This window comes from Vipera berus (assembly GCF_964194415.1).
Source record: "Vipera berus genome assembly, chromosome: 2".
Lineage (NCBI taxonomy): Eukaryota > Metazoa > Chordata > Lepidosauria > Squamata > Viperidae > Vipera > Vipera berus.
Window position 1 is genome coordinate 180,148,605 of NC_138203.1, and position 15,605 is coordinate 180,164,209.

The window sequence follows — 15,605 nt, forward strand, 5'->3', positions numbered from 1 at the left end:
AAAATGGCGGCCGCCGAAAATGAAAGCCTGAGACTTTTGGAATGCTGCAGCTCAAACAGAGCTTGCAGCTGGGAAGGGGAAGGAGAAGCCAGATACTGCACTGATCCCAGTGCAGAGGGAGAGAAGAATCCACGAAGGGATTAAAAAAACTATATGACCTGCTCAATTACTCTGAAGAGATGACTCAGCAGGATTCTGGGAGCCAAATTTGCTACATCTTTGCACAGACCAAGTCGTGGCTGGGAGGTGTCCTGATCCAGGAGAGGCTGGGAAGTTTGACTGACTTAGTCTAATTGGGCAGGAAGACAGAGTTAACCCATTCGTGGATTCTCCATCTGTCATGCTGGAGAACACAACTTTCCACAAGTTCCTGCCTATTTCCTGAAGTGATCTGTGAAACACATAGTTAAGTAGAGTGGGCATTTTCAGAGGTAACACTTTGACTTTGGAAAGTCAGTAAATGTGCCAGTTGCTGTCCTTAATTGACTTTCTTGCTCCAGGCAGAGATATTTTTTTTGTAGTTTTGCTCCAATTTTTATTGCTGCTTTCATTTTCTGTTTCTGTTTATCTTTTTTGTTTTGTATTTTATAAAATTTCAGTGTGTTTTGATTATTTAAAATGTAAATTGTATCAATCTCACAAATGGCATCATAAACTGTTGCATTTGATTTTCTTAAAAATAACATTGGTTTGATGTTTTTATACCTCAACTGGGATATGATTTAGTATACAGTACTTGTTTGACCTTTAGCTTTGTTCCTCAAATATATATACCTTGTTAAATTTACATACCTTCTGAATGTCTTTAAAATAGCTGAAGTACGAATTGAGAAAAGAATTACATTATCAATACATTTTATCATCTTGAACAAAAAGTAAAGCATTTAGACATTGTTTTTAATGAAATAACTTGTAAATATAAAAACATTTTCTTATTTGAAATCTCAAGTGGGGACAAATTCATTGTGATTCCAATGGTGGCGGGAGGGGGGGGGCTTACCTGCCTTTGGAAGTACAGTTGGAGGTGACTTGCTCCAGGTGGTTAAATCATGCCTTTACTTACTTATTTTACTTGATGATTGTTTCACAATGTGTTGGCTTTTATTATGATTTTAATGATTTGGTTTATTATTTCATTTTGTGTATTTCTGAATTATTCTAAGATTGAGTATTTTAAATATCAGTTTATAAATTATCTATTTTTTATTTCTGGTTATTAATCAAGAAAATTTTTAGATTAAATTAGTGTTGCACTAATTCCTATTAGCTAATTTTGAGTTTTGTTTTTAATTTACTATATTTTTATATTGCTAATTAATTTTGCACAGTATGTTTTACAAATAGAAATATTTAATTTTTCATTCTATCCTTGGTTATTTACTTATTAAATTTATTCACTGCCATCTCGGCACCTGACAACAATAAAAATGTAGAAATGAAAAGAAATGTAAACATAACAGTATCAAAGTAATGAAGAAAACTTGTTTTTTATTAATAACATTAAAAAAATTGCCTTCATTGCATTGGAACCCCTTCACACACAGAGAGAGATTGATTGATTGATTGATTGGCAGGAAATTGCTTTTGCAGTTAATCTCCAGAATATAAAAATGATTTTCTGACCAAGGCGAAACAGGTTATATAGTGTGAAGAATATGCTTTGCAGATTTTTAATGACACTCTCAGTACAGGGATTCCAGGCATGTGTAGTTTCAGTGCTCTGAAGGTAATCTTTGGTGGAGCAGTGGGCTAATGCCTCCTTAAGTAACACCAGCTGCCTGCAATTAGTGCAGGTTTGCATCCCACCAGGCTCAAGGTTGACTCAGCCTTCCATCCTTCCGAGGTAGGTAAAATGAGGACCCAGATTGTTGGGGGCAATTAAGCTGACTTTGTAATAATGCCGCTTGGGGGTGTGTGTGAAAGCCCTAATAAGCAGGCATATACATAGAATGAAGGCTACTGCTAAGCTTGTAAGCCACCCTGAGTCTTCGGAGAAGGGCGGGATATAATTGTAATAAAAATAAATAAAATAAATAAAATAATGTTGGTAACCAAAACCAGCAGTGTCAACATAAATCCAAGGCTCAGTTCATTAGGAAGGAGCAATAAGTACCATCTTTTTTTACCTGAATAATTTATTTTTATGCTTGAAGAAGAGGGAGAAAGGAAGAATCCACAAGGGATTGAGTTGTTCTGCTATTTTTGAATAGGGTACAGAAAAGTGCTGATGCTTATACGTTTTGGGCTGTTGCAAGTATGCTGAAATGAGATGTAGTAATTTATCCAAACGGTATAATTTTGGCATTTTATTATGTTAACATCTGTTGTAGTTGGAAAAAAATGTGAATCATTATTGAAGTCTGGAATAAGGACCAATGCAGTATACTAGATAAACTGTAGAAATTTCATAAATGAGCTTTTTCCAGAATAGAAAATAATCGGCATTTTGGCCTAATCGGCATTCTGGCTCCTCTGATTCCCATCCACAAATTTGTGTGTAGTGAGAAAACTTTGATTCTTCATTTCATTCATGAAATCTTAGAAGACTTTTCAGCATTTGTTATTCTGAGCTACACCAGTTCTGCAGCTGGAGGTAATACATAGCCATAGTGATAAATGATTTATTCATTGCTCTGTTTTCCTGACAAATTGCATCAAAATCAAAGTACTTTTGGCAGCCATAAAACTAAGCTGAACATAAACCAGTATAGGTAGTCCTCAACCTACGACCACAATTGAGCCCAACATTTCTATTGTTAAGGGAGATATTTGTTAAGTGAATTTTGCCCCATTTTATGATGTTTCTTGCCACAGTTGTTCAAGTGAATCACTGCAATTGAGAAGTTAGTAACGTGGTTGTTAAGTGAATCAGTGGCTACCCTATTGATTTTGCTTGTCAAAAGGTTGCAAAAGGTGATCATATGACCTTGGAACACAGCAAAGGTCATAAGCATGAGCCAGTTGCCAAGCATCTGAATTTTGATCACATGATCATGGGGATACTATAAAGGTGGTAAGTGAAAAATGGTCATAAGTCACTTTTTTGAGTGTCATAACTGGTCACTAAATGAACTGTTGTAAATTGAGAACTACCTGCAATACATTTTTGTTAGGTATAGTTTTTATGTTTACTCTCCTTCAGAGGTCAAACAGAGGTAAAAAATAAAATTTGGGAAAGTGGTATATGAAATACAACTGCATTTTTTTCAATCTTAAATTTGATTACTTTTTTCTGCTTAAGGAGTCCTGTGTGTTCTCTGAGCTTGTGTGTTTTCTTGCAGAAGTTTCATTGCCCTAATTAGGTAACATCATCAGCACTAGTTAGGAGTGCTGTTTGTTGTCTGTTTATATTCTGGTGTCTTGCCTGTCTGTGTTGGTGGGGGCGGTCTTAGGGATTCTTTGGTTGGGCTGTTTACTAATGGCTCTGTGGCAGTTTCTTGATTGGGGTATTGTTTACTTGATTGTTGTTCTGAAGGTGACCTTGGAGCTAATCTATGCTGATCTGAGTGCTGATTACTCGTGGAGAGGTGCTGGAGCCTTTTTCTCTTTTGAACTTGCTGATTGTCTCTTTTGCATAGTCTATCAATGTTGTTAAATCTATGTGTCTACCGATGACTGATTTGTCAGAGTTGTTTTTCTGCTTTTTCCAACATACATCCATGCATTTTTGTGTAACTTCATCTTTTACTGTACCACACGTTTGAATTCACTAAGACACAGACACAGAGTTGTCAATGTTTCCTGCTGTAGTTTATTCTAATTTGCTGTGTAATTTTCACAATATTTTTACAATGGGCTTATTGTTTTAATAGCTCATATCTGACAGTTCAAAAGAAGTACCATTTCTGATTCATGTAGTTTTTGCAAAGTAAAGGGAATATATCAATCTAGTATTAAAAATGATACTTTGCATTGTATATAATATTAGTGTAAACAAAGTCTCATATCCAGCTATCTGTGGAGTAGGACTTCTTGATACCAATCCCATCTTGTGAATTATATCAGCAGTTCCTCTTTTTTCTGCCCAAGGCTGTGCTAGACACCAAGCCTGATACCCATGTGAATAGATACCCTCCCTCCCCCCCCCCTGTTTCAGTTACATATACCTGATTTGCCCTGTCATCCATAATCAAATCATGGTTGAGAAAAGCTTTATCACAGACAAAGCTGACACAAAAGAAAAGTTGATAAAACATTTATAGCTGGTAATTGTATGCTGTTGTAGTCTTGTTCAGCTGAATAGGCTATCTTAATCATATATAATAGTATGACAGTATGCACTTAATCTCTATCCCAATGCCCTAGTGTGCCTGCTCCTCACTTATCAGTATAGCAAGATTCAACAGACGTTCAGATCTTACGCGTTTCTCTGCCAATAGAAAAATGAAAAAGTCCCAAGTGCCAGAAAAGGAAAATCAAGCCTGATACTTTTCAAATAAGTATCTTTTTCAAAGATGTTCTGTAGACTGATTGGAACCTATTTTTTTGAGACAATTGGTAATTATGTGTGACCTATCTCATAATTTTTGTGAGTTAAATGGACTCCAGAAGATGGTAGAGGACAGGAAGGCCTGGAGGAACATTGTCCATGGGGTGTCGCGATGGGTCGGACACAACTTCGCAGCTAACAACGACATCTCATAATTTATTCAGCCTGAAGAATGCTACTGTATGAATCTGATGCTATCATTGTCTTCTTCATCTTTTTGTTGCATCTTGCTAAGTTCCCTAATATCCTTACGTGAGGTGGATGTTGATGTGTTTGCCTCCCCCCCTTTTTATCCTGTTTCACAAATAAAGCATGAAGCATATTTGTTACAGGGAGGGGGACCTAAACAGGTGCTTTATCAAAATGAAAAAGGACCCACTAATTTCTTTTTGGTTTGTCATTGCTAGAACGTTGATTACAGCAAGGCTATATTCTTTTATTCTTTTATCTTTTTAAGACCATAACCATCGAACTTCCTGTGGACAGTTCCAATTGTGTGTCAAAGAAAACTAGGATTCTATTTATTTACTTCTATTTTGGTTCTATCCAACTTTAGGCTGACTCTGGATGGTTCACAATTTAAAATATGGGCCATAGTGATTCTGCCATGAGAACTCTCAAGTACAATTTTCTCTGGTTTTAGAGATTCATGCAATGCTTTCATTTACTTTTTCCCCATTTAACAAAGAGATACCTTGGGATTCTCAATTGTCCTTTTAACACTTAACATTGTACCAAAGAATTGATACCAAGATGATGAAATACACAGCAATAGTATTAGTATGGAAAACAAGTTACATAGCATTCACTATATCAGTATGATTGAAGATCCCTATGCAATAAAAACATGATTTTGCAACAAACCCAATTTCTCATCCTGCTGTTCGTAAGTTTATAAAAATTTAATAAATGATATAATGTTGACAGTAACATCAGACATTTGAGGCCAAGTTTTGCTTAAATTCTGCAACAAGTAATGTTTCCTGTCTCTCATGCACTAAGCTATCATTCTGTAAATTATTTTGAAATCTTTAAAGGATCAATTTTGTTTTTAAAAAGTTTTATTATATATGTGATGAATAGAATAAAAGTTGTTGGGTTGTAATACATTTTTCCTGATTTCCATATAATTTTTGTTAGGCAGTAATTATTGGGGTTTTTTTGTTCTGAGAGTCACAATCTTTCAATATAAGGAGATAGACTAGAATAAAATCACTTGCAGTTTAATGTTGGTACTGTAGTTAATTTTTATAGCCTCTTTTATAATTTCTGGGATTGTTATTGGAAAGCATGAAACATTTTCATAGTATTTAAAATTATATTTTTAAACTTGATCTGCGGACTCTCCCAATCTTACAAAGCAGATTTGAGAAGTGCTTGCTGTAGTTTCGCATAAGTTTTCATTGAACACTGAAATGATGTAAGAATTCTTAATACAATTCTAAAAAAGATTTTAATTGAGATTAGTACTGTACTTTATGAACGGTCCAAACAAATTTCATGTTATTTCATAAGTCAGGATAAATTATCAGCTCTTCTACTAGATGCATGCCTAAATAAACCAGAGATTCTCCCTTTGAACTCTATTTCTTGTTGCATTAAAGAGCAAAAAAAAAATTGGAAACCTAGTTCAGCTGCACATTCAACACACCAGTGTAAAAAAAGAGGAAAAGCTGCAGTAATCAGATGACATGTATCAGTCTTGCTTAATCATGAAAATTTGGATAATATGTGAACAAAGCATGTATGTAAAAATGGAATTAGCTCTTAATTAGGATTAGGGTAAATGTATGATGATTTGTCTGTTGTACCTTGGGATCAGAAATAGTCAAAAAGATTACATACTTCCCTACATAGTTTGAAGGAAATTGTATACTTTATCACATACTATATGGAAGTATGCTGGAAAATAATTTTCTTTTAATTACTATGGGCTGGCTTTGCTAGAATATATAATAATAATGGTGATGTATTAAGCTTGTATTCTGCCTAACTCAATGTCTCTGGGCAGCTGACAACAAACACATTACAATAATACGAATTTTTAAAAAGCATAAAAAAGTAAGGAGTCTCACTCTCCCTTGTCTAAGGCTTCTGTAAAGAGCCAAGTCTTCATGGCTCTTCTAAATAATAGAGTAGAAGCCATCCAGATTTTGGGATGAACCTAGTTCCAGAGTGCAGGTGCTGCTACAAAGAAGATGTGCTTCTGCGGTCTGAAGAGATGAGATTCTTTAATATTAAAGGAACCTGAATGCACCAGTGTTGCAGGATTGAATCAGCTAGGTGGATGTAGGCTTTATAGGTAACATCCAGCATCTTAAAATCACACTTGGAATGAATTGGCAACTAGTGCAGCTTATGAAGCAGAAGTACTACTACTTGGCTTACTGGAGGTACGCTGGACCAGTTGACGCCTCCAAGTGATCTTAAAAGGCAGCCTCATGTAGAGAGATGCCAGATGACTAGGGCATGAGTTTTTAGTTGACTGATTTTACTTCTTTTATTGATAGCCCTGTTTCAGTATTATCTGAAACTCTGTAGGCAACAGTAACAATAATTACAGTGCCTTATTTTATATCATGTTTATCGGCTTATTCTTTTTCCAAATAGTTTTAATACTTACAAATGGAAAGAATAAAAACTACAAAACATATAGGAGGGGGGAAAAACAAGTCTCAAAAAGAAAAAGGGATGGAAGGAAAGAAACTTTCCCCCTTCATCCAGGAAGTGAAAATAATTTTAATAGCTTATTATCATCTCTTAATACAATAGATATTGTCTTCTCCCCATAATTCATCACTTAGTTAAAAAGCAAAAAGCAAAAGCCCTTTCGTTTGTTCTTTATCAGCAAAAGTCCAGTAAGAGAACCAAATATAATATATTTTTAATCTTGATTGAATAAGCCAACTCTGTAATCCCTTCCCCAAATTTTAAGTCTTAGTTTTTAACCCCTTCAAATATAGACCCAAAGCTTGTTTTGGATTTGTATTTTCTTTTAAGCCAAGAACATGCCACAACTTTAAAAACCTCTTGAGATAAATTTGTCCTTTAAAAATCACTTGTCATAAAGTACTTTAAGATTTTAACAGACCACCAGTACTATGGATCTAGTAAGAACAAGTTACTCAAACCACTTTTCTGGCTTAATAATTGTTCATCTTCTTTAAACAGTGAATCATCCATCAGTTTCTTTATATTTCCATATTCTGCTTGTATTATTTAAATCCACAGTCATGAAGATGTCTATCTATAGCTATAGTCAGATTAGTTGAATTAACTGCTAAAGTTGTATTTCAATGCTTGGTATAAAGATCAAGATTTTAACAACTTGTTAATACCTGCTTGTAAGGTTTAAGAAATGTTTGTTGAGAATGGATAAATCTTTATCATATACAAACGTTCATTTAAAAAAATCAGGTTTCTTTAATGCATGTATTTTGCAAAGCTGGAATTAGGGTGGAAAAATCAAGCTTAGTTTCATTATCCAATATTTAAATGTTAGGAATAGAATATTTTTCTTTTTTACACCTTTATTTCGATACTGATCTAATTCATTGTTTCTACAGAGTTGTACTTCATTAATCTGTACCAGAAATGGATATTAGAGCGTAATTACTAGAGGGAAGTAATCAGCGATAAGCTCTGCTTCAAGGTAATATTTCTGTCTTTCTTTTTGCATTGGAAGGTTTGGCTTGCTGATTGTGTATATCTTAGGCTTTTTAGTGTTGATCGAATATGTTCAGTCTTTTATCAGAGAAAGTACATTTGAAAATAAGCTTTAGTTGCACAAGAATTTCCTGTTCCAAAAATATTTCGCTATGTCATTTTTATAAAGTTTTATGGTTCTAATCTATTAACTGTTCAGAGTCGCCTAGATAATGAGAAGAGTGGTATAAAAATTTGATAAATAATGTGATGATTAGGGTTAATCAAAAAGGAACTATTTACCAAATAACAGTTTGGTATTGTGAAAGATGCTGAAAGATAAGTGAAACTTCTGATGTAGTCTTTCTTAACATTTAACCCCGGAGAGCCCTTAGTTATGTGATTTTGGGCTAGTGGTGGTGGAAGCATAGGATGAGCACATTTGTAGTCAACATGCTGTGTTGTAGGTGCATATTTTGTTTGAAGTTATATGATGTTCATTCGAGGCTGGAGTAGTATGGTAAATCAAAGATGGTATATAAAGATATTGATGTAGTTGAGCTTTATAGGCTCCAGTGACTATGGCCAGTGATGAAGAATGAATGAAGTTGTAACTTGAGTGTTTTGAAATTACATACTACTCATCCCCTTTATAAATAAATGCTGCTCAAGTTTGTGGCAAATCTATTTTCAACTTATTTTTGTTTTTTAAAAATCATGTTGGGGTACTTGTTAGGCACAAAGAGAGATAGGTGGAGACCAGAGGAGACATGTGGCCTATCTATCCCTGTTTTAGATGGTTAAAACAATTAAATTCAGGTTTCAACTTATATAAATTAGACTTTAGAGAAGTGGCTTTTTGCTCGTGTGATATGATATAGTTTCTGAAGCAAAACCATTGGATGACTCAGTGATTGTTGGCCCTATAGGCAGGGTAGCCACAGGGACTGAGAGGAAAAAGGGAGGTGGGTGGGGGGCAGATGAAGTGCACACTGTAGTCATAAATATGAGCTGTTTGTCAATTTTGATCATGTCATCGTGGGGTCACTGCAATAGTAATAACTTCAAGGACTGGTCATTCTACCATTCATTCAGCACCATCATAGATTGAATGGTTGCTGAATGATTTAAGCAAAGACTACTTATATCTCCATCCAAGTCATCTTCTAGACCACAGGTCGGCAACCTGCGGCTCCGGAGCCGCATGCGGCTCTTTGAGCCGTCTCTTGCGGCTCCCAGCCGCCCGGTGCGCGCGCACCTCTTCCAACGGGCAGTGGTGCGCGCGCACCTCTCCAAATGGAGAGTGGCACCGCCCGTTTGGAGAGGTGCGCGCGTACCTCCGCGCGAATGGGCAGCGGTGCCGCTCTTTCAGGAAGCTGCCGCGGCCCGTCTGTGAAGCTGCCGAAAGCGGCAGCTTAGCAGACGGGCCGCAGCAGCTTCCTCAAAGAGCGGCGCCCCTGCCCATTCCGAGAGGTGCGCGCGCACCTCCCCGAATGGGCGGAGGTGCGCGCGCACCTCCCCAAACCTTTGGGGAGGTGCGCGCGTACCTCCGCGCGAATGGGCAGCGGTGCCGCTCTTTCAGGAAGCTGCCGCGGCCCGTCTTGTGAAGCTGCCGAAAGCGGCAGCTTAGCAGACGGGCCGCGGCAGCTTCCTCAAAGAGCGGCACCGCTGCCCATTCGCGCGGAGGTACGCGCGCACCTCTCCGAACGACCGGAGTTGCGCGCGCACCTCCCCAAACCTTTGGGGAGGTGCGCGTGTACCTCCGCGCGAATGGGCAGCGGTGCCGCTCTTTCAGGAAGCTGCCGCGGCCCGTCTTGTGAAGCTGCCGAAAGCGGCAGCTTAGCAGACGGGCCGCGGCAGCTTCCTCAAAGAGCGGCGCCCCTGCCCATTCCGAGAGGTGCGCGCGCACCTCTCCGAACGACCGGAGTTGCGCGCGCACCTCCCCAAACCTTTGGGGAGGTGCGCGCGTACCTCCGCGCGAATGGGCAGCGGTGCCGCTCTTTCAGGAAGCTGCCGCGGCCCGTCTTGTGAAGCTGCCGAAAGCGGCAGCTTTGCAGACGGGCCGTCGCCGTCGGGCAACCGGGAACCGGTTCCATCTCATTTTTAAAAAAATGGCAGCCGCGTGCGTCCGCGCATGCGCAAAAAACCTTTTTGCGCATGCGCGTGCATGGACACACGCACGCGGCTCCCTCTTTTTTTAATTTGTGATGGAACCGGTTCCCAGTGGCTCTTTTTCTTTTTTAGGTTGCCGACCCCTGTTCTAGACTCTACGTCAGGGGTGTCAAACTGCCAGCCCACGGATGCATCACACTAAAACCACGCCTACCCCATTGCTGGCAATGGGAAAAAAGTTGTTATACATTGTGTCATGTGACATCGCGAGTTTGACACCCGTGCTCTACATTGACTGCTTGCAATGTTCAAATCAGGCAGGTTCAGCTCATGGCCAGTGGGTGGCATGCAGCCCTGGAAAGCTAGTAATCAGGCTCCACAAGATCATAAAAAATATTTAAAAATAAAGGAAGTTATTTATATACATTAATTATATTATATATATTTATATGTAGCCCAATACAATTCCTCTCCAATTAATGTAGCCTAGAGTTGGATACCCATAGTTTAAATCAATAGCGTGAATTAACCAATAGGAATATTTGAAATTTGGGGAGCATATTAAGGGCATATTCACTAAGTGACTGCCATAGTGGTCAGACTACAGTAGTACAGTTACTTGCTACCACTATGTTTAGAAATCTAGAATGCTTATTAGCATATCATCTTTCTTCTGCTTTATTTTTCCTATGCAGTGGATACACTTTTAAATAAAGTACATCCACCGTTGTTTAGCAACTACAGCACCTCCGTTAGCAACTATTTGCAAATATGGCAATAAAGTATTAATTTTGCTATACAAGGCAACCTTTATCTGAATGAGATGGCAGCAATTAGCAATTTTTGCAGCATCTCCCTCAGTCACATGTTCATTTAGTAACCATTTTGCTTAATGATGTGGTTGTTGCAATGGAACTTAGTCACTAACTGAAGAATAGGTATACTGGCTATATCTCCCTAGCATTTTTATTTTTGTATTGTGTTTTTTGTACATGCAAGGCTGAAGGATATTGCTTTGAAAAAAAAGATGTTTAAGCTAGTATTTTGCTTCGCATTATGCTAGCGTCCAATTTTAATTTTATTTTTTACCAAATCTTAATCTAATCATGCATTCGTGGAGTCTGCCAAGTGCCAAGGCACATAGTATATCGCTATCACATAGTTATCACTTTCTTAGTTTATTCCAAAATTCTTTTTTAGCATCCTGAACTAGGGACTTGACTTCGACAAAGTTTAATTAAAATAGCTAATGGGAATAAATTTGTACTCTTATTTGCTTGATCTCTTTCTTAGTTGCTAATGCTTAACTGGTCAAAAACTTAATATATCCATCTGGGCTCAAATACAATGCTTTGGAAATATTTTCTTTTAACTTCTTGGGCTGAATTATCAGAGGTTTAATGTAAAAGTTGCATAATATACAGTAAATCAGGATTCTTGTGTTTATTTGTTCATGTCTACAAATACTTTAGCAGTAAAGGTAGTCCTCAGCTTACAACAGTACGTTTAATGATAGTACAACGTTACAACAGTGCTGCAAAAAGTGACGTGACAGTTTTTCACACAACACTTGTAATCTCACCATGGTCACATGGTCAGAATTCAGACACTTGGCAACTGACTCATATTTATGACAGTTGCACTGTCCCCAGATCATGTGATCAGCTTTTGTGACCTTCTCACAAGCAAAGTCAATGGGAAAGCCAGAACCACTTAACACCATGTCATTAACTTTAACAACTAGTACAAGTAGTGTTTCATTTAACTGTGGCAAGAAAAGACATAAAATGGGGCAAAATACACTTAAATGTCTCACTTAGCAACAGAAATCTTGGGCTTAATTGTAGTTGTAAGTCAAGGATTAAGTAGCACATCATCTTGTCTCATTTTTTTCTTATAGTGCAACATGCTGGAATTGGGTATGTGTAGTTTAACAAAGAGAAGGGTGAGGGGTGACACGATAGCAGTGTTCCAATATCTCAGGGGCTACCACAAAGAAGAGGGAGTCAAGCTATTCTCCAAAGCACCCAAAGGCAGGACAAGAAGCAACGGATGGAAACTAGTCAAGGAGAGAAGCAACCTAGAACTAAGGAGAAACTTCCTGACAGAACAACTAACCAGTGGAACAACCTGCCTCCAGAGGTGGTGAATGCTCCAACGCTGGAAGTTTTTAAGAAGAGACTGGCCAGCCATTTGTCTGAAATGGTATAGGGTTTCCTGCCTGAGCAGGGGGTTGGATTAGATGACCTCCAAGGTCCTTTCCAACTTACTATTATTATTATATCACAATAGAATGCCTATCTGTTTGTGTATATTTCTGGGTAGTATAATTATTTTGATGCTCTAGTTCAGTCATGTTTGGTGACAGTTTATAGTATGACCAGGTAAATTCTGGTGCTCAGTTGATTCGTCCTCCAGTGCTGTCGCTGCATTTAATAGCACTGTAGTAAGGACAGAGAAAATAGATGACTCACATGATAGACAAGTTCCCAGCATCCCCTTGTTAATAACATGGCAAGTATAAGGGAGTAGGAGTTATTCTGAAGGCATCTTTGCAAGCTAGTATTTCTGAGCCATTTATCTATTTTGTTGCTTCCAGTGGCAGTTCCATCAGGGAACTGAAAGTATGTCACAAGGGTGGAGGGAGGGGACCTCTAGAATCTGGAACCAGATCTTTATAGTGTCAACAATTTATAGTTTTTCTTCAACTGGAAGTCAGGGCTATTTGGTCATGTGGCATTGTATGCAACAATGTCTTATTTACTGAATATTGGTCTGTAGTTCTCAGCATTATACTTTACTGTTTCTTAATTCTTTTGCAAGTATCATGCAAGCCTGTTAGTAAAATGGAAATTTATGTTTAAAAATCGAGTCTACAAAATTAATCACTTCTTTTTGGCAGAAATTAAGAATTCTTTCCCTGTGGATCTTTTCATTTTATCGTTAATGTCATAGCGGTATTCTCTTTGACACATCTATTGAGTTTTCCTTCTTCTGTTTTGAATAGTTCCTGTTGTTTTTTATTTATTGACTCATTCTTCGCTTTTTTTCTGTTACGAGATATATATATATATTTTGCCCTGACTTGACTCTGCTGATTCATCTTTATCTTGGAACAATCCTCATATTTTGTATTGTCTCTTAGTACTCCATGCATTTCTGTCCCTCCTCCCAAGAAACCCTGAGTTTAAGAATGAGATAGTTATTTGTACATACTTGTCTAATCCTGCCATCAGATTGGTAATTTCTTAATTTTTACAAGGCAGGAATAGGTATAATGGAGTGACATACAGAAGTTGAAGAAAGGACATATGCATTAAATAAATATAAGTTGCTACCATGAAAAGGCAAAATAATTGAACAATATTTAGCTGATATGTTTAACTTAAATTATATTTTGGTCAACTCAAAAGTATGCAGATACAACTTGGTAATATGTTCTTTAAGCAGTTAATGACATCTATTGATAATCAAAATGAACTTTTAAAATTTGCTCTAAAGATAAAATATTTCCCTACAATAATTAAATTATTGAAATAATTCTGATAATTTAACATAAAACTGTTGATATGCATCAGTCTCACTTGATGTAAATTGTAAATGTTATGTGGCTATATATGTGCAGTTAACCCACTTCCAGATTAAAATTGATAATTTTGCAGAGTATATCAGGATCAAGTTACCAGGATAGTAGTATATACGGTAATTCTGCTTGTTTAGTCAACAGCTCCTCTCCCTACTTATCGCAGTTTGTAACAATACATATTTTGGTATATGAAATACCTACATAAATGTAGGCATTCAGCTTTTTAACGTATTATACTTAGTCATTTGTTATTGTCATTGGGAGAACTATAAAAGCTTATATGACTTTACAAAATTTAAAACAGGGAAAAATAATTCACACCATAGAAGATTTTCAGAGCTAAATTCATGTATACATAGTCTTCTCTTAATGAGCCTAATTGTGACTCTGCTGCTAAACAGGAAATCATGTGACAAGATTAATCAGTTTCACACCTTTAAGTGTGCCTGATAACCACTCTCCCACTCTTTGGAACACTTGAATATCTGTTTACTGTCTTAATCTAAAGCAGTGCAATCACATTGTACCTGGGAGCCATGACTATGCTATGTAAATAGCTATAGTACTCTTGAAATCTTTTTCTCTCTAATCTCTCCACTTTGCAAAGGGGTTGGGGAGGGGATAAAAACAAGTAATTTCTATAGATAATCTTTGCTTTGCTAGACTTTCCTGCTGTCAGTATAATCACATGCTCTCAAAGTTTAAAAGAGCAAGTGGCTTACTCTCTTGAAATCTCTTCTCTAGTCTGCTTTACAATAGGAGTGGGGAGAATCCTTTGTTTGATCCTTTCTCATTGCTGGCACAATTACATTGCTTTAGATGCATAGAAGAGCAAATTTTATTGAAATTTCTTTTTCTTCAATATCTGTGCTCTGCAGGGGTGGATGGAATAGCAGGCGATTTTCCTAGAGAATCTCACTTTTACTTGATCCTCCCTCCCCCCTTGCAGAACAGAGAGATTGGAAAATGAGTAAGCTGTTTGCTCTTCTACACATTGAAAGCATTGTGATCATGCTTAGAGTGGGAAAAGGTCCTGGCAAGGAGAGATTGTCTACAGAAATTGCTTGCTTTTTCTCTTCTTCCCCCCCCCCCCCCCGCACCAAGCAGAGAGATTGAAGAGAAAGAGATTTCAGGAGAGTAGGCTGTTTTCATAGTTGCTGCAGCTCCCAGTCCCAGGCTGCCACTGCGATTTTCTCTGAGGGACTGAAGGTTGTAAATGAGTTGTAAAGTTATTTTTTCATTACTATCCTAAGTTCAAGCAGTTATTGAATGAATAGTCAGTACGGCAGGACTACCTGTAAATATCTTTTAAGTTAAATTCTGCATGATTGTTCTTCTACCTAACAGTTCCCACAAGCAGAGAACTTCACCAGATTTGAAAATTGTGGCATTGCTTTCAAAGTAATATTACTGTTTCGATAAGACATGGATACCTGAAATCTGATGAATTCTACCTAGATGTTTTAGGGACATATAGCCCACTTAGGCCTAGGCTGCCATACCGTATCATTTCAATCACAGTGCAATCAAACATGCTCCTCAAATTTTGTTGAAAGGAAAATAAAAAATATATAGTTTTCTTTTGGATTTTGTGAATTTGCAATTTATACATGCATATCAAATGTTTGAAGCCTTTTCTTGTTAAAAGTTTTCACTTTATTATGTAGCTGTTAATTATAATCTGGATGGGAAATCTCCAGAGTTGCTTTAAGGAGACTGCATTGGGCTGAGGCTTCATCTGTGCTGTAAAGAAGATTTGAAATAATTTAAAAG

The 15,605-nt window shown here is 37.4% G+C and overlaps 1 protein-coding gene across 2 annotated transcripts in view; it reads left to right on the forward strand.

The window, feature by feature from the left end:
• The window catches only part of BRD4 (bromodomain containing 4), a 94,017-nt gene that overhangs the window by 15,599 nt on the left and 62,813 nt on the right, over positions 1-15,605 (forward strand). For both annotated transcript variants that reach the window (XM_081319957.1, XM_081319958.1), the window contains exon 2: positions 8,056-8,141. The gene's annotated coding sequence lies outside the window, so the exon portion shown is untranslated. The remainder of the gene's footprint in view (positions 1-8,055; positions 8,142-15,605) is intronic.